The sequence below is a fragment of the Gorilla gorilla genome, chromosome 15 (genome assembly GCF_029281585.2).
Source record: "Gorilla gorilla gorilla isolate KB3781 chromosome 15, NHGRI_mGorGor1-v2.1_pri, whole genome shotgun sequence".
In the NCBI taxonomy this organism is placed as follows: domain Eukaryota; kingdom Metazoa; phylum Chordata; class Mammalia; order Primates; family Hominidae; genus Gorilla; species Gorilla gorilla.
Window position 1 is genome coordinate 99418693 of NC_073239.2, and position 27701 is coordinate 99446393.

A 27701-nucleotide genomic window follows, 5' to 3' on the forward strand; every position below is an offset into this window, starting at 1 on the left:
TTATTGCAGATAATGGGTTTGTTTCTTAAGTTGGTTGCTGCAGATTGTGGGAAGATCAGAGTTCTGTTTTTATATATGGCCCTAACATTGTTTATTTCTTTAATCAGTCACAGTGAAAATAACTATGGGAGATTCTAACAAATGTATTCAAAATGTTATATTAAATATTTAAAGACCATAGAAAAATCAATTAATTTTGAAAATGATCAGAAAGCAAGGGCTTGTGATAAATACATACTCAAGGTCATATTAATAAAACTATTGTTAATAACACAGTAGAACTTAAATAAACATATGACATTCAGCAGGCGTTTCAGAAAAAGTTCCATGTTTGGGAAATTAATCCTCCATGATTTAAACGGCACCAAAAAAATAACTGGTAAAGGACAAACTGTTCAGGAGATTTCATTAAGAAAACATTTTCATTAAGGAGCAAATAAAACTAAATCCTTACCTATGAGCATAGAATTGTCGAGATAAATCTATAGATCTAACAGAAAACAACAAGGGAAATATCTTTTAAAATAAAACTGCAATGGCTAGGCGCGGTGGCTCATGCCTGTAATCCCAGCACTTTGGGAGGCCAAGCCGGGTAGATCACAAAGTCAGGAGCAGGAGAATGACGTGAACCCGGGAGGCAGAGCTTGCAGTAAGCCGAGATCACACCACTGCACTCCAGCGTGGGGGACAGAGTGAGACTCCATCTCAAAAATAAATAAATAAAATTGCAAAGGTACAAATATAAAGAAAATAAATACATAAAAACATAAATTTGCAAAATTAATCATCTTTTCTTCGTGGAAAATGAGCAAGTTTAATAAATGTGAGATTAAGAGAAGATACTAGCGTTTTCTAATTTATATAGTCAGTAATTGATGAAATTTGAAATTTACCAGATTATCACAAAAAGAATGGCAAGAATCCAAATAGAAAAATAAGCCACAAACACCAAGAAGGAATTTATAGATGGGAAAAGTCAAAGGGCCAGTACTATGGTTTGAATGTGTCCCCTGAAATGTTTCTTTTGAAAATTAGTCACCAACATGACATTATTAAGAGGTGAGGTTTTTAGGAGGTCATTAAGTTACATGGGCAAGGTTTTCATTAACCGGATTAGTGCCCTTCCAGAAAAGGATGAAAGGAGCTGACTTGTCCTTTCACCATTTAAAGACACAGCAAGATGCCATCCTTGAATGAGAGATAGCAAACCCTCATTAGACACTCGATCTGCTGGCACTTTCAACTTGGAATCCCCACCCTCCAGAACTGCACAATCTATTATTTATAAATAGATTTTCCAATCTATTATTTATAAATTGCCCAGTCTAAGGTATTTTTTGTAGAAGCCCAAACAAACTAAGAAAGGCAAAGAAATATGTCAATACATCCCCACATTCACTGGGGGAAAAAAGCAAAATTACAACAATAAAGTATCACTCTCATCCAGCAAATTGGCAAAGATTAGAAAGTATATACTGCCAAGCACTGGGCATGTTGGGCTTGTGGAAACCTTCATGTACTACTCATGGGAGTATAGACTGGTGCAGCCATTCTGAAGTGCAATCTGGCAGTTCTTTGTTAAAATCAGTATGTGCATCTCTAGACATCCTCAGACCCACCATTTTTCCTTCTTGGAATACATCCTGGAGAAATGCTAACCTAAGAACCTAAGAAAGATGAGGATGATCATCACAGTGTTGTTTGCATAGCCAAGCATTGGAGGCAATTAAAACAGCACTGAGGAAATGATTAAGTCAAATTTAATGGGTATTCACTGTGGAACACTCCATAACAGTAGAGGGAATGTACTAAATGTGCACACAGGTACATGTTAAAATTACACTGCTGAGTGAGAAAATAAGCAATAAATTTATTGAAAAAACACCATTATATAATCTATGTGCATTTTATTAGATCACAGGAAATACAATGAACACACTAAACACACTAGAATGGTTGCATATTGGAGAGGGGAAGAGTAAGGATGAGTTTAAAGGAAATGAGCAAATTAATAAATGGAATTAGAGGGACCTAATGTAAATCAGCAATGATAGTATTAACTAAAAAGCTGTAGAAACTCAGAGTTATGCTCTTGAGGAAAATAATGAATAAATGCATATGAATTAAAATAATTTAGTTTGCCTTTTCCTAGCAAATAGAAAACAATCAAAAGCCCTAATAAGAGGGCAATATGGTCACAGTGTGGGCGCCAGCAATATCATTACCAGAAACTGAAGGCTGTCGACATGAGTAGGAAATATCCCAGCCTAGAAAACAGAAAGCTAGAGAGTTATTAGCATACTTATAAAACTGAATATATTCAATATGAAGGATTATTTTTATGGAAACAAAATGAAACACAAACACAAAACTAAGAAAGAGCCACAGATCACCTTATCTGATTAACTTCATCCACTATCCAAACTGATAACCTATGGATGGATGAGCCAGAGGCTCTAGGCAGTTTGCATGTTCCCTCTGACATCCTATTAGTCTGTGAATAATCTTGGTCAGGCTAATAACTCACTTGTAGCCACATTGTTCATAATAGCCTGTAGATATATACAGAAATAGATTTTAAGAAGAATTTTTTTTACCTTATTTTCCAAAACTTTAGGAAAAATAATGTGCTTACTTCAGAGCGATTTAGAAATGAAATATGTATTTTACACAACTTCACCTATTTCATTTAAATATTTTCTTTCAACAAATGCCTATATTGTTAATTTTTAATTCTACCAATATCTATTAATTATTTGGGTCTGACACGGTATTGGATGCAAAGAATAAGACTATGAAAAAGTTGTGGTCTGTTTCCTTGAGAAACTCACAGATGTTAATGTATAAAAATTAGAACCAAAATTGTAAATAGAAAACAATCAAACAGGGAAATGTCATTATCAAGGGAGGAGAATGGATTAGGCAGAATAATATCTGAAAAAAAAAATAAGGAAGTTTTAAAAAGTTTGACTTCATCAAGTGTTGAGATATTTTTCTAGCAAGGGCTACTGGTACTTGAGAGGGAGTCAAAAAAGTGGTAATTAGTGCAGTTGAGACTGGATTATAAATGGTTTTGGATGCCATGACCATGGACTTAAACCTCACCAGAAAAAAAAAAGGGGGGGGGGGAATATCTCAGATTTTAAGCAGACAGTGATATGATTCACTTTGCATTTTTGAGCAGTAGCCCAGGCAATGAACACTTTGTAAGCTGAGAGTTAGAGTGTAAGATAATTATGGGAAGATGGCCCGATAAGTGCATTTTATCTCTAGAGAGAGAGAGAATATACTCCTATTTTTCCCCCACTCACCCCCAAGTACTCATTAACATGTTTCTTCTAAAAATGTGCATTTTGAAATCTATTCATGTCTTACAGACATATTCTCAATCCTAAACATTTACTAAACCATGAAGCTCAAATGTGAGCTTTATTTCTCTGTTGGTTTATTATAAAAGGGCTCATTTTCACTGCTACTTATTAATTTGATAATTTTGCATTAGTTTTTAAAATGCTGACTCAATAATTAGGTCCTTGTGTTTGTTGAACCAAACCATTTTACTCTGGGGGTGGCAAGAAAAAAGTTAGATGGTTGTAGCTCTCTAGCAAATGATTTTATTCCTTTCCCTCTAATTTAATCTTCCATTGCGATAAACAAAGGACCGGGCGCAGTGGCTCATGCCTGTAATCCTGGCATTTTGGGAGGCTGAAATGGGCAGATCACTTGAGATCAGGAGTTTGAGACCAGCCTGGCCAACATAGTGAAACCCTGTCTCTAGTAAAAACACAAAAAATAGCCAGGCGTGCTGGTGGGCACCTGTAATCCCAGCTACTTGGGAGGCTGAGGCAGGAGAATCACTTAAACCCAGGAAGTGGAAGCTTCAGTGAGCCGAGATCAAGCCACTGCACTCCAGCCTAGGCAACAGAGTGAGACTCCATCTCAGACAAAAAAAAAAAAAGAAACAGAGAAAAGAAAGGAAAGCAGAGGAGCCTGGAGAGGAGGGGAGAGGAGGGGAGAGGAGAGGAAGGTACAAAAGAAAGAGCAAAGAGATCAATGGCTCGACTTTAACAAACAAATCTTAAACCTGTACAATCTGATGATGTGTATTGAAGTAGCAAAATTGAGATATGTTATTTCCTTAAATAGGCTAATTTTTGTCTAAAAGCCCTGGACAAATTTTCTTTGTTACAAGTAAATTTTGCCAGATATTTTATATTTATTTTTTCTTTTAGAAAGAATGTATAACTTCCTTTTCCTTTTGTGTATGCCCTCCCTCCATCTTCTTCATTTTAGCTCTAGCTAGCCTGTTATTAAGATTGAGATCATGATTAAGATTGAGAAGAATTTTGGATAAAGAAAAAGTCATCAATAAAAAGAAATAAATATATACTTTATAGGCATTTTTCCAGCAACTGCTAGTGCTATTTATATGCTGTTCAACACATCAGCATTATTAGATGATAAAGATACCATATAATATTTTGTGTTACAAAATATTGAAAATTTACTTCCACAATTATGTTTTTATTAATGTAAGTTTATTTTAGACATGTTGGCAAACACAAAATATAACAACAATTTGAATAATCTATTCTTCCATTTCTGGAAACATCTTTTGTTTATGACATTCCAATCTTGATCTTATACGCTTATGTATCTTGCAAAGCAAAATTTTATTTCACTTACCAATATCACATACATTTTCTCATATTATCAAAACAAATGTCTTAAAGCATTTGTTTCATGGGTACAAATTATTCTATAAAAATGGATGCTGTCAAATGAAGAACTATAGCACTTTTGTGAACCTGGGCTCTGGAGTCAGATTACCTGAGCTTTAATCACCACCTCACCACTATTGACATGTGAACTTGAGCAAATTCCTTAGCTTCTCACTGCCTCAATTTCCACATATAGTAAATAGGTATAAAAACCAATATCAGTTTCATAGTGTTGCTGTTCTAATTAGATGATTTTATATATGTAGAGCAATGGCCAAGAACCATACGAAAAATGCTCAAAATCAATAATGATCAGGGAAATACAAATCAAAACCACAATGAAATAATACATTACTCCTGCAAGACTGGCCATAATCAAAAAATCAAAAAATAATAGATGTTGGCGTGGTGCGGTGAACAGGGAACAGTTCTATACTGCTGGTGGGAATGTAAACTAGTACAACCGCTATGGAAAAACAGTGTGGGGAATCCTTAATGAACTAAAAGTAGAACTACCATTTGATCTAGCAATCTCACTACTGGGTATCTACCCAGAGGAAGATAAGTCATTATACAAAAAACATACTTGCACATGCATGTTTGTAGCAACACAATTCACAATTGCAAAAATGTGGAACCAACCCAAATGCCCATCAATCAACAAGTGGATAAACTGTGGTATGTATATACGATGGAATACTACGCAGCTATAAAAAGGAATGAACTAATGGCATTTGCAGAAACCTGGATGGAAGTGGACAATTATTCTAATAGTAATATTAGAGACTAATATTCTGAAGTAGCTCAGGAATGGAAAACCACACATTACATCTTCTCACTCATAAATGGGAGCTAAGCTATGAGGATGCAAAGGTATAGGAATGACACAATGGACTTTGTGAACTCAGGGGAAAGGGTGGGAGGGTGGGGAGGAATAAAAGACTACAAATTGGGTTCAGTGTATACTACTCAGGTGATGGGTGCTCCAAAATGTCACAAATCACCACTAAATAACTTACTCATGTAACCAAATACCACCTGTTCCCCCAAAACCTATGGAAATGAAAAAATTAAAAAAAAATCAAGGAATGTGTTTCCTTTTCTTATCTGGCAAAAAAAAAAATTGCAAAGGTATGACCAATATGTAGGCAAAACAGAGCTATTGCAGGATTCCAGACTAAAAGTTGCATTAATGTCAACTTCTAGGCCCAAAGGGTTTGGTTAACAGAAATCAGAAAAAAACAAATAAAAGAATGTTAAATAAAGCAGACTATGTTGAGAGACTAGTGACCTTTGGTTAAGAGCATAGCCAGGTTGAGGCATCCTCAAAGTGAAGGAGGCAGGTGAATCCTATTTCACACTCCTTCCTCCCTAAGACTTCCTGTTGTAGCTTAAGGCATACAAACACACTGATGTAGTGCATATAGATCAACTTTCTGGGCAGAAAACAAAAGGAGAAGGATGGAGAATGATGAGAGGAGAGGATGGCAAATGGAAGAGATCCTGCACAGAGTTGTACAAGTTTATGTTGCTCTTGACAGCATTTTTACCCTGGATGTAAAGTATAGTAGTAATCAAAACTAGTGGTTGCTGGACCTAAAGCTATTCATCCTCACGTACAAAACTAACATGAAAAACACACATTCCCAATTCATCAAGAATGAAGTAGTAAATATTTTTATTACAGTACATTTTAAGCTAATTGACCTCTCTGTTAACAGGCAAATGTATTCACTTGTAAAAGAAAAAAATGTATTATATTCAGAATCCAAGGAAATGGAATCATAGAAGATTAAAGTGAGCAAGTTAGCAAGGATCAGAGCTCTAAGTTTAAAGCAGCATATAAATTGATATAGACGTTAAGAATTTGGCATGAGTTTGTTCCATTAACACCAATCAGAGAGTTGTATAGGGTAATAAAATTCTGTGCAACTGATCTTTTCGATGGAAAGCTGGAAAAAGGAAACACCTCTCCGGAAACCTGTGAATCTCACATACTATACTCAGAAAGTACATATCTTGCATAGTAAGTTTCTTTCGTTAAAGACAGTTAACCTTATATATTTTTAGAGTGATTAAGTGTGAATCTTGTAGGGAAGAATGGGATGATGATAATTATTAAGATGATAATAAAGCCCACCATTCATTAAGACATTTTCTCCCTGATTCTGTGATAATTGGTGTACACATGCTGTCAAATTGAGCCTTGGAATAATTTCATTAATATTTCCTTTTCACAGGTAAAAAAAATGCTTATGAGGTAAAGGAAGCCACTCACGATGATGTAGTTACAAGGAGACATAGTTGGGATTTAAGGCAATTAGTTGATTCCACAGCACCAGGACTTTAATGCATTAGGATATTTTCATTAATCAGTATCTTTGGGTTGAGTCAAGCTAACCAAATCCAGAAGAGATTATTAAATAAACTAGAATTTCATAGTATTGTCAAATTTGTCAAATTCTGCCGTATGTCAAAAGCAACATAATATTTTACTGATTGACCAGCATACTTTCCTCTGAGAAATCTATTAACTAATACTAATTAGTTAATAAACAATGAAATAATTGTTTACTGAGCAGAGAGTTAGTTAAATAATCTTGATGGCTAAATTCCAAAAGCCAGATACATCCATCTCTACCATTATTTTTCTGGGACTACTGTAAAAAATTACCACATACTAGATGGCTTAAAACAACAGAAACGTACTCTCACTTCTCTGGAGGATGAAAGTATGAAATCAAGGTGTTAGCAGTGCCAAGCTACTGCCAGAGGTTCTAAAATTATCCCTTGCCTCTTCCAGCTTTTGATGGTTGTCAGTATTCCTCGTCTCCCATGGCTTGTGGCCACATCACTCCCATCTCTGCCTCTCTCTTCACATTCTTTCTTTTCTCTTTCTGTATGCTCCTCTTCGATCTCTTATAAGGATACTCAATCTTGGATTTAGGGGCCACTCAGGTAATTCAGAATTGTCTCATTTTGAGATTCATAGCTTAATTACATCTGCAAAGATCTTTTTTCCAAACAAAGTCACGTTCACAGGTGCCAGGGATTTAGACATTAATGTTCTTTTGTGAGGTTGTCTTTCAACCAACTATTGACACTATGTGCTTGAGAATTGAAATGCCACTGGTCATATGTCAAGCTACTCTGCACTGAGGAATAAGGAGGATGGACCACAGACATAGTATTTTCTCAAGTTCCTTTTTTCTCAATGTTATACAGAAACTTCCTCTTTTATTAAATAATCTGATTGATTTTAGAGACTGAAAGAGAGAAGTGTGATTACAATATAATATAAAAAAATGTATGGCAGGATATGAGTTTGTAGAGATAAACAGAGACTAGATAATCCTGCATCTTGGAAGCCATAGGATAAAAGCATAAATTTTATTCAGAATGAAATGGGACACTTACAAATAGGGAAAGATGTCTACATTTTTACCCATATTTAATTATGGCATCTCCATACATATGTCCAGCATGATTATACATGTCAGTGAGTGTCCAGATTCCAGAACATTTGATTTATATCCTTCATGGATGCAATCCTGGAACTCTAAGTACTACGCTAGTTGACAAGACCTTCCATGGGGGCCAACACAATGTGGATAGTAGATAAAGTTACAATTTTATGTTTCTATGCTTGATAATTCTGTGTTTCCATTCATCTTTCGAACTGGTTTCAATTGCTAACTGGTTTTTAGTGCTAACTGGTTTTGTTGAACTGATGAATCAATGGTCCTTGTGGCAGAGACGGGGTAGCATTTCTTTGTCAGCATTTCTAATTTTGCTTTGTTTTCCATTTAAGTAAGTTCTGAACCTTACACATTCTGCATTCTGTGTTATAGACCCTAGGATGTACTAAAGCACCTTTGCTCTCTCTTTCTCCAACTCCCACTCTATTATATGCACATTTATTGTTGCCTTTAGTGTTAAATCATCATTCTCTTTCCTCTTTTGTTAGCCTTCTCCCAGACCATTACCAGGTCACTACACAACCCACTCTCCTTCTTTCCAACAGCTTTAGAATCCCATGTCATCCTTCAACTAACTAGTCAATGATTAATTAAATCACAGATAAATATCTCACATTTATACATGTATTTATTTCTCTGCATAAATGTCTAAATAGTCTCATTCTTGAACTTCCCTTTCACTCACCGCTTTGCAAAATATACTGATTTCAGTGTTCATATAAAATGTTAGGAGTTTATTTTATGTTACTGCTCAATGTTTGCACAGTTGTCTGAATGGGGCCCTCCGTCTGTCCACACAAAGGAACAGACATTCCACATTATGTCAGTAGGTTATTTCCAATGACATGTGGATTCAGATGGAATGTGAAAATAAGGCTGCAGAAGGTTTGATCCATATGTGCAAAATGAAAGAATATTTATGTTAATAGCCATCTTATTATCTGACTATCAGCAGCATATGTTCGTCCTTCTATGGTAAGGTGTCAAAAATTTTATAGGAAAGAGAAGATACAGCATATGACATTTTGGAAATTTACAAAACAAAATGAGTATACATCACCAGAAATAGAAAACATACAGAGAAAATTGAAGAGATCTGGGCCTTTGTCAGGGCCAGTGTGCATGGATTATCTACTGCCAAAGAGTTCTGGAGAGTTTTGAGCTACCACAGTGTATTGAAAGTGTGGTGCTGGTGATGTTTGGAGGTTGTTAAAACTTGACTCCAACATTCCTATTTTTCACCTGTTAAATGTAGATGCTAATGTCTTCCCTTTCCAAGACTACTATGAATATTAAATAAATTTGTATATGCAAAATTTCTGGCATACTGAATAGTTGCTTATATGCCAATTCCCTGCCATCTCCCCCTCAACCTGAAGGTAGCAAATGTAGCCTTGGTGTCAATATTACAAATTTAGCATCACAAGATTTGTGTTTTGATGACTATTTCAATGTGTCTAAGGAAGCCACAGTTTGTTAGACAAACATCTAACAATCTGGGTTGGTAGCTATGCGTAAGGCAATTTTAGTACATGTTTTTAAATTAAAAAGTTAATTATATAAATAGAATAACATGCCCAATGAATACATTCAAATTTAACCATAAGATATATTTAGAAACAACTTTTGTAATTTTTAAAAAATTAATTTTAGGGACAGTGCCGTTTAAGCAATCCCATTTTTCTTTTTGTTAATGTCTTTTAAAAAATGAAACTAATAGGCTGGGCATAGTGGTTCACACCTGTAATCCTAGCACTTTGGGAGGCCAAGGTGGGCAGATCATCTGAGGTGGGGAGTTCGAGATTATTCTGGCCAACATGGAGAAATCCCGCCTCTACCAAAAATACAAAATTAGCCAGGCATGGTGGCGCAGGCCTGTAATCCCAGCTATTCGGGAGGCTGAGGCAGCAGAATCGCTTGAACCTGGGAGGCAGAGGTTGTGGTTAACCGAGATCACACCATTCCACTACAGCCTGGGCAACAAGAGTAAAACTCCTTCTCAAAAAAAGAAAGAAAGAAAAAAAAGAAACTAATGATGTTTCTCAAATTAAACACGTATCAGAAAAATGTATATTTAATTATTAGTGTAATATTTCTATAAGCAATGCCAGAGGTTGTTACTATGAAACTTCTAGAAAATATGGGATTAAATATGTATAATTTGAGATATATGATCATATTTTTATGTATTTGTTTTACATAATTGTTTGCTGTTTCACATAATACACTGAAATTATAAGGTCATGATACCTAATCAATGTAACTATAAATAAAAGCTTGTGAAAGCTAAATATGCTTTCATCTGATTAATCTCTCAGCAAAATTTTATGCTATTGATTACCACCCCACCTCCACTTAGTGAGACATCTTATCTGTAGCCTTTCATGCCTCTTCATATTCATGCTTTTCTCTTTCCTTGCTGAAGAATCCTTCAAGCCTTTTTTTTTAAGGCTCCTGTTTCTTCACCATATCTCTAAATATTATAGTGCTGCTGGTCTCTGTTCTTAATTCTCTTTTAATTTTATACACTCTGTATAGAAAATTTTGTCCAGTTCTATGATTACAAAGACCATCTCCAGGTGGATGAATCTTCAATTTAAATCTCTAACACTTATCTCTCTCTTATACTCCAGGCACATACCCAAGTATCTTCTTGATATCTCCACTTACGGTCTAAAGTTATGTCAAATTTAATACTTCCAAAACATGTTACTAACATTCTTCCCATCGAATTCACTTACTGCCAAGTTTCTCTGTCAAAATAAATGGCACAATCAGTTGCTCAGATCAAAAATATATAATGCATTCCATATTCGTCTTTATTTTTACCTGTGCTGTATCTAGTTGGTCCTACCTCCAAAAATATTTTACATCTAATCATGTTCTAAATGATAGGCATATTTCTCCCTACAATAATCTTCTAAGTGTTTTTCTTATCCCCACTTTTGCACCTGGCATTCTCTACTACCAGAGTTCATTATCTAACAGAAGCAAGATCAATATTTCTAAAGGAAAATTTGATCATGTAACTCCCCTATTTTCAATGACTTTCTATTCTACATAGAATAAAATTCAAAATTCTTATCTTAGATGTAGAGCTTTACATGCCCTGGCTCTGGCGTTTTCCATCTTCTAGACATATTGGTTGTCTTTTTATTGCATAGCTTTTACCTCTATATCTCAGGGCTTTTTCTCTTTATTCCCTGTTTTTTCTAATGCTTGTCTTATAGCAAGGAATATAATAGCCACCCAAAATTAACTACAATTATCATCTATCATCTTTGCATTTTGCTTCAAGATTTCTTGAGAAATAATCACTCTATTAATTAGTAAAATATAATACACACTTTTTGTAAAGACATTAAATGCATAAGAATAATAAATGTAAAAATAATGCATTTAATTCTAGAAATTACTATTGTTAGATTGTGTTAACATTTTTTAGACATATCTCTACATTTATATACAGGTAGAAGGACAAATAGAAAATATAGACCAGTAGAATAAACATTTTATATAAATACCTTCAAATGAGTCTATATTATAAATACAATTTTAATAACAATAATTAGTTTAATTTTACTATAAGAGACAATAGAAATTGAAGGAAGTTTTGAAGTCCAAATGAAAGTTTTGATAACAGACAAATCTGATGCTCCTGAGGCTTGTCTATTCCCTCCTTGTGGTACCTTACTTAAAAGCAGAATCATCAAACATGTCTGTGTTTGGCAGAAATAAGACGCAGCTAACTGACACAAAGCCGCCTTTATGACAAGGGTGCTTCCATTTTTCCTAATTGCACAGATGTTCCCTTCACCTTCGACCTTATAAATATGTAAAGCATTATGGACACTGATTCCCTCTACTGGAATATTGCCGTTTCTAAACTTTGAGGTAATGAGTTTTGAGGGGAGCGCATGTTCATAACTAATTCTCTCCAGTGAGTTTGTTGTGGTTGTTAATTCCCTCATACATCCTACTTTATATTTCACAGCATGGTCCTGCCATTGAGTGTCATGACCCTTTAATAGTTTCTTTTAAGGTTTTCTAACAAGTACTCTAAGTTTGTCATGGTTGATAATATCTACCTGTTGCTGGTTCTTTAACATTCTCCCAGCAGAATGCAGTATTCTTGGAAATTAAACTTTTTCTCTATAATCTCCATAGACCTTGTTCTGATTTCTTCTAACTTTAAATATTGCAAAGAAGAAATCTAAAGCCAGCCTGAATTTCTCACCATTGTAGTTCTTATTTCCTTTTTCTATTTTTCGGCTAAGATGCACACATGTATTTTGTTGCTGAAGCTCAATAACTTAACTAGCATAAACTTGGTATTGGTGAAGAATTTGCATCATCATTTTCTCATACATAATATGCTCTCTTGATACGATAATTAAAACATTCCGTCCATTCAAATAAATTTATTATATATCCAACTTCAATTTCAGTTTTGTTCAGCTCTCTATTTCATGACACCGATTGTTTCTATACTAGATCATTGTGTATATTTTCAATTCCTAATAGGTTACGTTCACATTCTTTAATTTACATATAACTTTAATCTGTGTTTACTACATGTAAGAGTTAACTTTTAGTATTTTAGATTTTAGACTCATTTGTTTCCAAACATTTCTAATTTATATACTAGTATTATAATCATACTATTTGCCTTCAATTCCTTTATTTTGTTCTCGATTTCCCTTTTGATTTAATATTGTTTTTTATTGTATAGTTTGAGTTCTTATTTTTTCAAATTCATATTCTTATGAACTAGTTGTAAAGCATGAAATGATTAAGAGGATTTACCTTCTGTTCCTTGAGGTATGTTTCTTCTAAAACTATTCTTTTTGCCTTTTTCTTTCCTTCTTCTTTATATACCCTCCTCCTCCCTTCCTTTATTCCTTCTTTCCATTCTTCCTCCTTCCTTCTTTTCTTTCTTCCTTCCTTCTCTCCTTCCTGCTTTCCTTCATTCTTTACAACATATCAGGCCTCAATCTGTATTACAGAAAAGAAAAACAAACTGACCTCCAACCAGTGCAAATAAAGTCATAATCTATCAATCAAAATATGTCAGAAAATTTTTTAAAAATCGTAGAATGAGAGTCTGTTATTTTTGTGTTGCAGCCACTATTGTATGGCCAGAAAAAAAATGGAGAAATGAACAGGAAAAAAACCAGTTGAAACAATAGTCTTATTACAGTTTAAATTTTTTTTTCTATCTTCCTGTAAAGTACTACATATTTTTCCTGGGAGGATTGGTAAAATGATGGATTATTTCTCTAATTTAGGGTTTAACTATTTGGCTTTCATTTATTTTGTTGACAAAGGGCATTAGTGAAAATTGCCAGAGTTTTAACTCTTATGTATGACTTCCATGGAATCTCTTTTTAATGGATCTGTATGCATTGCTAGTTTCCTGGTCATCATCTTTAAGTGTATTTCAGGAGGTCGTGCCCCTTTTCTCCATTGGTTGCTGATAGTGCTTTCTTGTTCCCATTTCTTGTTCCCTGTAGACAACAGGGAAGAAAATAATCCAAATAATTTTCTGTCTTCCAACTCAGTGCTGTAGCCTGCCTGACTAATATTGATTTCTTCAATATGAGCTAGTGTCTATGTCCTCAGCCACTGTATAGATTGGCTGTTTTCATATGCTAAGAAAGATTGCTCATTTACCTATTTCCCCAGCCCTGACCTCTTACCTCATCAAATCAGCGCCAGCATGATTTGAGCACAAAGTACTAAATTTTTCTTAAAAAGTGCTCTAAAACTACTTATTCTTACTTTACATCTTCTTACTATTTCTAGCATAGGGCCATGGGAATGAAAAGAAAGTCTGAACTGGAGAAAAGCCCATCAGGTGTTTAATTTAAAAAATCCTATTGAATAAAAGCCTCCACCACTGGTTGGTATCACTAAATTCTTACCCCTGGACCTGTGTGGAGATTTCATGGACAGGAAAAGTAAGGAAAAGATAATTTATAATGTAACATTTGCCATTGTCCACAGTTTTGTTTGTGTAAAAGACTTTATTGACACGGATTAGTTACTGTAGTCAGGAGACTTTCCCTCCCTTGGCATTTGTCCCGATTCCATTTTTCTCTAGGGAAAATAAAAGGTATGAATGGACAATACAGATGTATGAATTGCATAATGAATGCAAAGTCAAATATGGACATGTTAATGTCTTCAAATACCACACACATTTATTGACATGCAGTGACTGCTTTAATAGACAAGCAGATTGCCTATGTGCATTGTCCTCTATCTACAGATCGTTAAATACTCGATAGTTTCAATCCGTTGAACAGGATACACAAATTTCTCATAAAAGAGCACCTTGTGGCTGCGCGTGGTGGCACATGTCTATAATCCCAGCACTTTGGGAGGCCCAGGCGGGTGGATCACCTGAGGTCAGAAGTTCGAGACCAGCCTGGCTAACATGGTGAAACCCTGTCTCTACTAAAAATACAAAAAATTGGCCAGGCATGTGGTGTGGACCTGTAATCCCAGCTACTCAGGAGGCTGAGGCAGGAGAATCACCTGAACCCAGGAGGCAGAGGCTTCAGTGAGCCGAAATCATGCCACTGCATTAAAGCCTGGGAGACAGAGAAAGACTATGTCTCAAAATAAAATAAATGAGCATCTTGTAACCTACTCTGCAGAATTCCTTAAAATGTGGATACTTGGGCAAGCAGCTGTTGACTAGCTGCTGGAGTTTTTAGAGTGAAAAATCACAACAATTACTATTAGTATCTACAACTTCTAATTCACCTACTGGATACATTGACTAGTATTCAAAGACTGTTGAGGTATATTTGATGATAATTGACAGATTTTCCTGCTGGTAATTATAATACGATCATGAAAATACTGCATTGATCATGACCTCCAAGAAGAAAAGAGAACCTAAGATTTTCCTGGAAGTACTATGTTAAGAAGGTTATTCTTCTTATGTATTTACATCATATTTTATCAAGAGGCCTTGCCCATCTTGATTATCCTTTTTCCTGCTGTCTCTTCAAATTCTGGATCTTATCTTCTATCATATCCTTCTTATTTACAAATTACTACATAAGTGCTTGACTTTTAAAATTAAGACCACTTAAATTCAATGTGTATTTTTAGTCAGAGTTTACTGTCATTCCATGTCCACTTAGGTTCTCTCTCTCCTCATTTTCTCTGTTTATTAATATTTAGGGCCAATCAACAGCACAAATTAATGGGAAATTCCTCCTTTGGCATTATTCAGCCCTTTGTTTTAATTTGGTTAGTATTAAATTATTTTAGTAGCAAAGTTATCATTCAGTGGGGACTAAAGAATTTAAGTGCTTTAAGTTTTATACTTCCTCTAGATAAAAATGTATTGTTCTCTTTGTGAGGCTGAGGCCGGCAAATCATGAGGTCAGGAGTTTGAGATACCAGCCTGACCACCATGGTGAAACCCCGCCTCTACTAAAAATACACAAATCAGCTGGGCATGGTGGCAGGCTCCTGTAATCCCAGCTACTCGGGAGGCTGAGGCTGGAGAATCGCTTGAACCTGGCAGGCTGAGGTTGCAGTGAGCCAAGATTGTGCCACTGCACTCCAGCCCTGGCAACAATGCGAGACTCTTTTAAAAAAAAAAAAAAAATTGTCTTTTGCTTAAAATTAATTACATACTTGAAAGAAATGAATTCATCTGAAAAGCCAAAAAAATTCATCTAACTTTCCTTATCACCTATCATTCAAGGGCAACAATGCAGTTGAACAGATGGGGCGTATAAAACAATGAATGCCTACATTTTTAGATGCATTTTTTTGTGTGTGAGAAGTTGTGTTAGGTTGTTCTTGCATTGCTATAAAGAAATACCTGAAACTGAGTACATTATAAGGAAAAGAGGTTTAATTGTCTCATGGTTCCATAGGCAGTATGAGCATGGCACCAACATCTGGTCAGCTTCTGGGGAGGCCTCAGGGAGATTGTTCTCATGGTGGAAGGCAGGTCACATGGTGAGAGCAGGAACAAGGGAGTGTGGGGGATGTGCCACATACTTTTAAACAACCAGATCTCACGGGAAGTTACTCACTGTCTTTAGGACAGTACCAAGCTACGAGAAATCCATCCCCATAATCTAAACACCTCCCACTAGGTCCTGCCTCCAACATCGGGAATTACAATTCAAAATGAGATTTAGGCTGGACAGATATCCAAACCACATCAGAAGGCATTGCAATTGCAGATTTTGAAGCTTACATAATAATTTAATTGCCAGGTAGTGTCTGAGATTAGTTTTCTAGAAAGAGCTTAACTACAAGGTGTTGTTAAGTTAATGGTGCATTCTATCTAAACTCAAATGTTGCTACTGAAATTTAATAAAAATCAATACTTAAAAGCTGAGATGTCAGAAAATCTACTGAAGACCACCACCACTTAGTAAAATTTAGTAATTCTGTACTTTTGGTATTCCAATGAATAAACCTCCTTAAATTAGACTGACAGGACTTCCTACTATTATATTTTGCCTTCAGGGAATACTAATCCAATGAAACTCCATTTTACTGATGATTATTTAGTTTGCGGTGTTCTGGACATATTCTTTCTTCTTTCCTCTGATCCTTTGGAAAACTATTCATGCATATCAGTCCTACCTCTACCACAAGAACAGTAGTTAAAGAGGCTCTTTGTGTTTTTCTTTTGCTTTTCATGTTCATGTTCAGTGATTTTTAACAATAAAGAAGCTACTTTTTTATGGTAGGTAAAAGAGGTGTTTATTCCTATGCCTAGTCTTTTTCCCTTATTTATTTTCCTGTCATAAAAATTAATATACACACAAACTCTAACTCCATATTTCACCCATTCACTATGTGTTTTGGAGAAATCCGTTTGGAGACTTGATTATAAAACATTAACACAGTATCAAAAACTTCCATACTGCAAAAGATGCTCTGAAGCAGCTTTAATTTAATTAGCAGATTATTTAAGAAGAACATCCTTTGATGTACAAATGCTGCTCCCAGAAATTCGTGTGCTAAATCTGCCATCAGAAGCACAGGAGCACCTTTGTAACTCCTACATTAAAAAAAGAATCAGAAGAAGAAAAGAAAATGAAAAAGCCTACACAAAGTCAGACATCATAACATTTCTTAAATTGAAAATTAAAGCTATGCTTTTCCATAAATAGATTAAATAAAACAAGCCCAAATATTACAGCTGTTTAGGGCTTCAAAGATAAGTAATAATACATGATGAAAATAGCAATGACTCACATTTGTTTCATTCCTTATGGTTTGCAAAATTCTTTAAAGGAAATCTTATAACTTATGCCTGGAATGACTCTACGAGATAAGCATTATTAAATTCCAAGTTAATAAATGTGGGAATTAAGATTAAGGCAGGTCAAGCAATCTAAGTTCACAGAGGCAATCAAGCATGATAGCTTGACCTGCTGCATACCAATACTCATCTTTTCCAGAAACTGAAAGTTACTTATCGAATTGACAGTTTCTATAAATATAAACTAACTGTAGAACTCCAAGCCACTTTCACTTGAGAGTAAATATTATTATATCATCTTTTAATGATCCCTTAAATGACCCTGGTCACTGTAGTAGGCAGAATTTTTAGATGTCTTTCATGATTCCTGGCCCTTGATGTACACAGTCTTCATGCTATGATTTTTGGCAAAAGAAAGATTATCCTGCCGCAGCCTGACCAAATCAGTTGAGCTCTTTAAAAGTAGAGAGTTTTCTCTGGTTGGTTGTAGAGGAAGAAATTAGAGAAACATACTTCTGCTGGCCTAGAAGAAAGTAAATAAACATGCATGTTGTGAACGGTCTATGGATCCCATGTAGTAAGAAATTACGGGTGGTCTCTGGGAACTGAGAGTGGTCTCTGACAACTAACAAGAAAACAGGGACCTCAGTCATACAGACGCAAGAAGATGAATTCTACCAACCAGTGAGGTTGGCAGAGGGCTCCAAGTCTTACGTTATAGCTGGTTTATATCTTGATTACAACCTTGTATGGCTCCGAGTCAACTCATATACAGACTTCAAATGTACAGACAATCTGGTCAACTCATATATGGACTTTTAATGTACAGAAACCTTGAGATAATAAATCTAGCTGTTCTAGGCTGTTAAACTTCTGGTGATTTGTTAGGCAGCAATGGAAACAAATACTCATCTTACTTACTTGATGACAATAGTATACACATCAAAAGTAGCCTCCCTTCCAGGTGATAATAAGATTCAATGGGGAGATAAAAAGACGGAATTTAAAAAAATTACACTGGACAGAGAAAATATTAGACTAGACAGAGATTGCAGGTCTATTTTTTCCCAGTTTTACTGTCATAGACCATCTTTGTAAAGACATATTTCTGAAACTACACAAAGATGTCTAAGTATCTTTCTTAATAAGTACTTCAGCATTGATCTGAAGCATCACCTACTCTTTCTGGTTGCAAATTCCCCACAGTATTTTTATTCTGTTTATTCTTTTCGCTGGACATTCCTATAATGCTTTTCTCTTTAGTAAATATTCATAATTGGATAGCTTATTTTACTTTCTCAGTGCATTGTGATTCATTCAAAGGATTACTTGAGGCTTGAATAATTGCTTTGTGGTTCAGACATATAAGTTGCGTTAGCTGTTTCTCATATGCGAAATAACCATTCAATGTTCTAACATGTGTAAACAAATGAGAGTGTAAATCGTATCAGCCTGTAATACCTCTGAGAAAAAAAGGCATAGGATCAATACTCTCTCAAACAAAAGTTATTCTGTGAATTTTAATACTGAGGTTATACAGGATGCTAAATGCTATGGGAAATACATCTTGGACCTCAAATAATTTAAAGCCAGGTGCACAAATATCCAAACCACATCAGAAGGCATTCCAATTGCAGATTTTAAAGCTCACATAATAATTTAATTGCCAGGTAGTGTCTGAGATTAGATTTCTAGAAACAGCTTAACGACAAGGTTTTGCCAAATTAATGGGGCAAAAGACTTTTGTAGAGATTTTGTCCATGGAAAATAATGTGAACTTTTGTTGTATTCGCCTAGATTTGATAAAATATATGGAATAGCAGCTAGGTTTCAACTGTAGGCCTCATTGGTATGGAAACCGATCTTCCTCCGGTGAGAGGATTCCTAAAGCAAAATCTATCAGTGTGAGAATACAGTGATTGACTAATAATACCTGCAATGGTCACGGAAAATGACCGTATCCCCATGAATTAACTACAACTATGACAACCCTGAAATAACTAAAACTACTACCCACAAAGTGAATTGAAAATATGAATCAATTATGTTAAAGATTTTAAGAAACAAAAACATGAAATTGAGGAAATAATTCTCATTTCTTAGCTTTATGTTCTTCAATTATTATACAGATTGATCTGAGGCAATGGATACTTGTTCTTTCTTATACAAGTATAAACAACATAAAGATTTCCCATTATATTTTATCCTAAGATCTATTCAGACATTTGAGTAAATTATAATTTCCAAAATATCTTCCCATCTTAAAGCCAATATTTTTCCTAACTAAAATCTTGTAATCTCTTAATCAGATTATTCATCTTTATCTTAAAATAATTGATTAATATAACAATGTCTGGGAATGTACATGCAAAAGGTATTGCATGGGGAATCAAACCATTATTATTATTATTATTATTATTATTATTATTATTATTATTGAGATGGAGTCTTGCTTTGTCTCCCAGGCTGGAGTATAGTGACGCAATCTTGGCTCACTGCAAACTCTGCCTTCCAGGTTCAAGCTATTCACCTGCCTCAGCCTCCCAAGTGGCTGGGATTACAGGCATGCACCACCACGCCCAGCTAGTTTTTGTATTTTTAGAAGAGAGGGGGTTTCAACATGATGGCTGTGCTGGTCTTGAACTTCTAACCTCAGGCGATTTGCCTGCCTCAGCCTCCCACAGTGCTGGGATTACAGGCATGAGCCAGGGCACCCAGCCCAAAACATTATTATTAATTCATCATTGTGTGCAGCTTTTTTCTCCACTTCTACTCTGTGCAGTTAGGGATTGTACAGGAACATCAAAATGACAGCAGTTACTTTACTTTTCTACATCTCAGAATAAGACCAAATTCAACACTATTTGTTTTTCCCTATTCATAGGGTAAGAGTGGGAGTTCTGTGCTAATTTAACAGATATCTAGGTCATGAAATTCTTTTTAACATTCTCATGTTTCATATAGAAAATAGAAAATGGAGATTAATTATGCTATAGTTCTCAAAAGGCAACTGATGGAACCTATAGGCAAGCAATAGCCTCTGCAGGCCTGGAAGGTCCATGTCTCACCACTTCTTACTCTCCAATGGTCAACATTATTAGCACCATAATAGCATTTGGGAGATAAGGTCTATACCAGAGATGTTGCTTTTGTTTAGTTTGAGTTTGTCCCAAAACAACAAGTTTAATTGAAGACATGAGTAGCAGAAAATGCAGAACTTTTTCCTACTTCTAACTACAGAACCCTGTGTCATCTTCTTCTGATTTCAATGACATTTTATAAAAAGTAAATGAAAAGGCAGCTGAGCATTTCTGAACACAGTTATGAAATGTGGCCAAGGTGTCCATGGTTTGGATCTATAATGTGAGGTTCTACAACATCATATTTCCAAGATGAACATATGAACCTAAAAGATTTCAGCATAAATACATCTGTGACCTGCATAGCCAGAGGGGTGGCTCATTATATCACACACAGAGAGCCTGTGTAAAAACAGAGAGGTACAGATGCTTATCTACTCTAATTTGATGGTGCACAGGAAGATCCTTTTCTAGAAATTATCAGCTTGTCTGATTATCAATCCACCATTGTTGTCATTAGATCATGAATGCAATTTAAACTTCAGTGGGTTATTTTGCTTTTGCATAACTTTCTATCTAATTAGAATTCTATTGATGATAATTTTAGAAGTATCTCTACAACTAATCTGTTTCACCTCCTCTCTGTTTTAGTCCAAGAATTCAGTTATCTTTGACATGGATTTTTTTTCAAGCTCCCTAACTGATATCATAATGTTAAGTACAATAGTTAATATTTATTAAGCACTTATTATATGCCAAGCTCTGTGCTAAGTTATTTAGATGCAGTAAATCATTTAGTCCTCAAAGCAATCCCATGAGATAGGCAATATTTTTACCTCCATTTACAAATGAAGAAACTGTGAAGGTAACACAACCCATTAAGTGATGGAGCTGAGCTCGGAACCAGTCTCTTCATCACTCCAGTTCATCTGCACTAAGAGTCACAATCTTAGAAGTCCTTAGGGGCCAGCAGGTAACAGAGGTGCCTAACGATGCAAGCAGTTCCTAAAGGGCTTGTGTTGTGCTGAAACATCGTCACTGTCTAGTCACATTATCTTCTTTTTAAAATTTTTTTTTAATTTCTTTAGGTTATTGGGGAACAAGTGGTGTTTGGTTACATGAGTAAGTTCTTTAGTGGTGTTTTGTGAGATTTTGGTGCTCCCATCACCCGAGCAGTGTACACTGCACTCAATTTGTAGTCTTTTATCCCTCACCCCCTTCCCACCTTTTTTCCTCCTCAGTCCCCAAAGTCCATTATGTCATTCTTATGCCTTTGCATGCTCATAACTTAGCTCCCACTTATGAGTGAGAACATACGATGTTTGGTTTTCCATTCCAGAGTTACTTCACTTAGAATAATAATTTCCAGTCTCGTCCAAGTTGCCGCAAATGTCATTAATTCATTCCTTTTTATGACTGAGTAATATTCCATTGTATATATATACCACAGTTTCTTTATCCACTTGTTGATTGGTGGGCATTTGGGCTGGTTCCACGATTTTGCAATTGCGAATTGTGCTGCTATAAACATGTGTGGGCAAGTATCTTTTTCGTATAGTGACTTCTTTTCCTCCGGGTAGATACCCAGTAGTGGGAATGCTGGATCAAATAGCAGTTCTACTTTTGGTTCTTTAAGGAATCTCCACACTATTTTTCCATAGCATTTGCACTAGTTTACATTCCCACTGGCAGTGTAGAAGTCTTCCCTGTTCACTGCATCCACACCAACATCTATTTTTTTTTTGATTTTTTGATTATGGACATTCTTGTAGGAGTAAGGTGGTATTGCATTGTGGTTCTGATTTGCATTTCCCTGATCATTAGTGATGTTGAGCTTATTATAGATTCCAGATAAAAGTTTTTTGTCAGATGTATAAATTGTGAAGATTTTCTCCCACTCTGTGGGTTGTCTGTTTACTCTGCTGACTGCTCCTTTTGCCATGAGAAAGCTCTTTAGTTTAATTAAGCCCCAGCTATTTATCTTTGTTTTTATTGCATTTGCTTTTGGGTTCTTGGTCTAGAAGGGTTTTTCCAATGTTATCTTCTAGAATTTTTATAGTTTCAGGTCTTAGATTTAAGTCCTTGATCTATCTTGAGTAGATTTTTGTATAAAGCAAGAGATGAAAATCCAGTTTCATTCTCCTACATGTGGGTTGCCAATTATCCCAGCACCATTTGTTGAAAAGTGTGTCCTTTCCCCACTTTATGTTTTTGTTTGCTTTGTGAAAGATGAGTTGGCTGTAAGTATTTGGGTTTATTTCTCAGTTCTCTATTCGGTTCCATTGGCCTATGTGCCTAATTTTTATACCAGTATCATGCTGTTTTGGTGACTATGGCCTTATAGTATAGTTTGAGATCAGGTAATGTGATGCTTTCAGATTTGTTTTTTGTTTGTTTGTTTTCTTGTTTTTGTTTGTTTGTTTGCTTAGTCTTGCTTTGACTCTTTTTTGGGCTCTTTTTTGGTTCCACATAAGTTTTAGGATTTTTTTTTTTCTAATTCTGTGAAGAATGATGGTGGTATTTTTATGGGAATTGAGTTGAATTTGTAGATTGCAATTTGCAGTATTGTCATTTTCACAACATTGACTATCCATCCGTGAGCATGGGATGTGTTTCCATTTGTTTGTGTCATCTATGATCTCTTTCAGCAGTGTTTTGTAGCTTTCCTTGTAGAGAGGTCTTTCACCTCCTTGGTTATGTATATTTCTAAGTATTTTATTTGAGTTGAGTTTTGATTTGATTCTCAGCTTGCTCACTATTGGTATATAGAAGAGCTACTGATTTGTGTACATTAATTTTGTATCTGGATATTTTGCTGAATTCTTTTATCAGTTCTAGGAGCTTTCTGGAGGACTCTTCAGGGTTTTCTAGATAAACAATCATATCATCAGCAAACAGCAACAGTTTTACTTCCTCTTTACCAATTTGGATGCCCTTTATTTCTTTCTCTTGTCTGATTGCTCTGGCTAGCACTTCCAGTATATGTTGAAGAGGAGTGGTGAGAGTGGGGATCCTTGTCTTGTTCCAGTTCTCAGAGGGAATGCTTTCAACTTTTCCGCATTCACATTATCTTTAAAAATGCAGCAATGATCAAACAGAACGTGGCCTAATAAAGAACAAGGGCCACTAGTTATCAATTTCTGGCATTTTTCTCTATGCAATAATTAGTGTAATATAGTTAAAACAAATTTGGTTATTTAACTCTTCTGAAACTGTCACTGGGCACTGCACCATATTTGAGATTAAATATACAGGTAATTGTCCTGCACAAAAGCTCTCCACAATGTGATCTTACATTATCTCATACCTCTTAACTACCTGGCAAGACAGCCTGTGGTTCAACTGCAATGACCATCTTAACTTTTTGATTAATGTTTTCCTTTAATACTCTGTGTCTCTGCAATTTCTGTTCTCTTGACTTAAAATACCCTTCCTTCATTTTGACCTGAATAATTCCTACTCTTCCCTTAAAACGAAAATCATACATCACCAAAACTTTATAACCATTTCTAACTCCTATTAAAAACTCCGTATGAAATTAATGTGAACACAGCCTAATAAATGTTACTCTAATGGTATAGACAATATCAGCAGGCAAGTATATAATCCAAGTGGTTGAGTTTGCCCTAAATTGAGAAATTATTGAGGGAGTTATCTAAGGCATTTTAACAGAAGAAGGGTTTGAAGAATAAATAACTATGATTTCCAATTAACCTGATGTGTTCTGTCTCTGTTTACCTATTTAAAAAGAGACTCTTATTTCCCTGGATTTCCTGAGGACAATTGATTAAGCTATCATTAGTATGATTACAGTCTTCATTTACAGATGCTACAGCCTTTCTTTTGTGTCTTTGAGGACTGCTATGTATGTATGCATACATACATATATTTGTTTAATGTTTGTATACAAATTGGGCTGGAAATGAAACTTTCAATATTTTAAAATGTGAAAAACTGCATGATCCTTGTTTTGTGTACTATTATCATATCAGTTTTATGAACAAAATGGCATACTACATTTTTTTTCCTCACAGAATTACGACAGAGTACTGATCTGAGCATCTTCATGGGCTTTCTAGAGAGCCGACCATTGCTCTCCATAGTATTGGATGTCCCTGGCTTGTAGAACCTTTCTTTTGTTAATAATAATGGCAGGTCAAGTCTCATGAGTTGTTTATTGCTGGGTCAGCCCTTGGGCATATAGTAGTGCTTTCAGCTTGTTTCTACTGTGTCTGTTTACCCCTCTCAGAACCTCCTTGGACAGGCTCCAACACCACCTCTCTATGGATCTCTATCACAAATGGCCCTCATGTAGTCTAAGTAGAGCTGACAGATACATTCAGGACAAATACTTAAATTTGAAATTTAAATAAGCAAGAAATAATTATTAGTATAAGTATATCTCAACTATTACACATAATATTTATCACAAGTACATTCATTGTTTATCTGAAATTCAAATTTTACTGGGCACCTATATTTTTCTTGGCCAGATTTGGTAATACTCAGTCCAATATACGTTAACATAATCTTTGCCCTAACAAGCTGAAAGGATAGTCCTGAAACAGATATCTCTCTATTTGCTTCACCATCAACACTTAACCAAGCAATCTTTCTGAATTAGAATTCCTAAGCAGGAGTCAGACACCAGAAAAGCTACTGTACTTCTCTTTTGGACTTGAGGTCAAAAGAGAAAGAAGGGAAAGAAAAACAACTATCTTTTCTATTTGGGAATATAGGACTCATAGCACACCTGCAGTATTTTTTTTAATTAACCTTAATAATTCCAACAGTATAATAACCCTACTCTAACCTTCAATCTACTCTGACCTTTATTTCCTTTGACGTTGGTGAGGGGTTAAAAGACTCATAATGGTCTTTGAACACCTTTCTTGTAAACGCAGCATCATGGTCTCTCACTTCACTTTGGAATGTTGACCTAGGGATTGGTACTTTAGATAAAACTTTCATTTAGATATCCTACAACACACACACACAGCTCACAGTTTTACTGTTTTGAAAAATATATGTGTTTTATTTTCTTCTATATTTGAATGATTTCTGCAGTGATTACATATTGCTTTATTATGTTTAAAATAGTGTCAGAGGTGTTTGAACAAGAGCAACTCCATCTTAAATAGGGGCTGGGTAAAATGAGAATGAGACCTGCTAGGCTGCATTCTCTGGAGTTTAGGCATTCTTAGACACAGTCTGAGATGGAAGGTCAGCACAAGATACAGGTCACAAAGATTTTGCTGATAATACAGGATGCTGTAAAGAAGCCCATCAAAACTTGCCAAGGCCAGGCACAGTGGCTCATGTCTGTAATCCCAGCACTTTGGGAGGCCGAGGCGGGCAGATCACCTGAGGTCAGGAGTTCGAGACCAGCCTGGCCAAAATGGCGAAACCTCGTCTCTACTAAAAGTACAAAAAAGTTAGCCTGGCCTGGTGGTACGCACCTGTAGTACCAGCCACTCGGGGAGGCTGAGGCAGGAGGATCGCTTGAACCCGGGAGGCAGAAGTTGCAGTCAGCCGAGATGGTGCCACTGCACTCCAGCCTGGGCAACAGAGCGAGACGGAACACAATGGTTTACAAATGCCATGGCAACATCCAGAAGTAACCCTATATGCTCTCAATGGAAATGGATCCCTCAGTTCCAGAATTGCCAGCCCTTTTCCTGGAAAATTCATAAATAATCCACCCCTTGTTTCACATATGATGAAGACATAACCATAAAAATAGCCAACCCATAGCCCTCAGGCTGCTCTGCCTATGCAGTGGCCATTCTTTTGTATCTTTATTTCTCTAATAAACTTGCTTTCACTTTATGGACTCCCCAAATTCTTCCTTGCATGAGATCCACGAACCCTCTTTTGGGATCTGGATCCAGCCCCCTTTCTGGTAACAATGTATAAAGTAAATGTAAGTAGTGATTAATTTATGATAAAGTAAAAAAATACAAGTTTCCAATCTTCAAACATGTTTTATGCAAATATTTCACGATAAAATGTTCTGTAATGAAGTATCATGAAATCTTCATAGGCCACATAATCCACGAATGTCTATATAATTTTTAAATACATCAAATTGTTATGTATTCATGGTGGGATACTGGGTTAGTTTTGTTTTGCAATTTTTTTGTAATTTTTTGAATTATTACATATTGTTTTCATAATCTGAGAAATGCCAAAATTATTAATGGAATGATGTAGAACTAATTGAAGCTCAAACTAAGAATACACTAGCATTATAGCTATATATGTCTGACTATGCTAGTTTTCTTTATTGAACTTAATATTCAACACATTACTTTTCTAAAGGGATGAGAACGTGGTCTTGTCTCCACTAATTTTCTATAGAAAAAGATTCTGAGGTTGGGGGCGGTGGCTCACGCCTGTAATACAGCACTTTGGGAGGCCAAGGCGGGCAGATCGCTTGAGGTCAGGAGTTCGAGACCGACCTAGCCAACATGGTGAAACCTCATCTCTACTAAAAATACAAAAATTAGCCGGGTTTGGTGGCCTGTGCCTGTAATCCCAGGTACTCTGGAGGCTGAGGCAGGAGAATTGCTTGAACTCAGGAGGTGGAGGTTGCAGTGAGCTGAGATCGAGCCACTGCACTGCACTCCAGCCTGCGTGACAGAGCAAGACTCAATCTCAAAAAAAAAGAAAAAGATTCTGGAAAAGGCTGAATCTTGGAACAAATCCATAAATGGGAGTTCATCTTGCCTAGTTTCTTTTTTTCCTTCTCAGGGTCAGTGAGCTTTTGTTTCCCCTAATACAAAAGTTAATCTCCATTGATTTCAATCTCTAATACTTTACTTCACAAATCCAACCTATACATCACGCTATTGAATTGCAAAAACTTTACCATGGGCAATGAAGTTAACTGCTTTAAATGACTTTACAGTCATCAAAGTGATTAAAATGAGTTAAAATAGGTAAAGACAGAAGCTTTCGGCTTGTCATAATTTCATGTGGACCAAAATAGCCTCACTGTCCCTTGCAAAACAAGAGGTTCCACTTCTAGCCATTTGAATAAGAGATGAGAATATCTATATTCGGCAATAATTGCCTTTAAAAATGAAACATATTGCTACTGATAATGAAATATTGACTCAAGTACTGGGCACAGAAAGGAAGATTTTAAAATATCCTAAATTTCACA

At 35.7% G+C, this 27701-nt stretch overlaps 1 long non-coding RNA gene across 1 annotated transcript in view; it reads right to left on the reverse strand.

Annotated features, from left to right (window-relative positions):
* The window catches only part of LOC129526730 (uncharacterized), a 48929-nt gene extending 22824 nt beyond the window's left edge, over positions 1–26105 (reverse strand). Inside the window, exons 1-2 of the long non-coding RNA XR_008671465.1 lie at positions 25993–26105; positions 13007–13195 (exon numbers count right to left, since the gene is read on the reverse strand). This is a non-coding gene — a long non-coding RNA (uncharacterized lncRNA). The remainder of the gene's footprint in view (positions 1–13006; positions 13196–25992) is intronic.
* Between the last annotated feature and the right edge of the window lie 1596 nt (positions 26106–27701).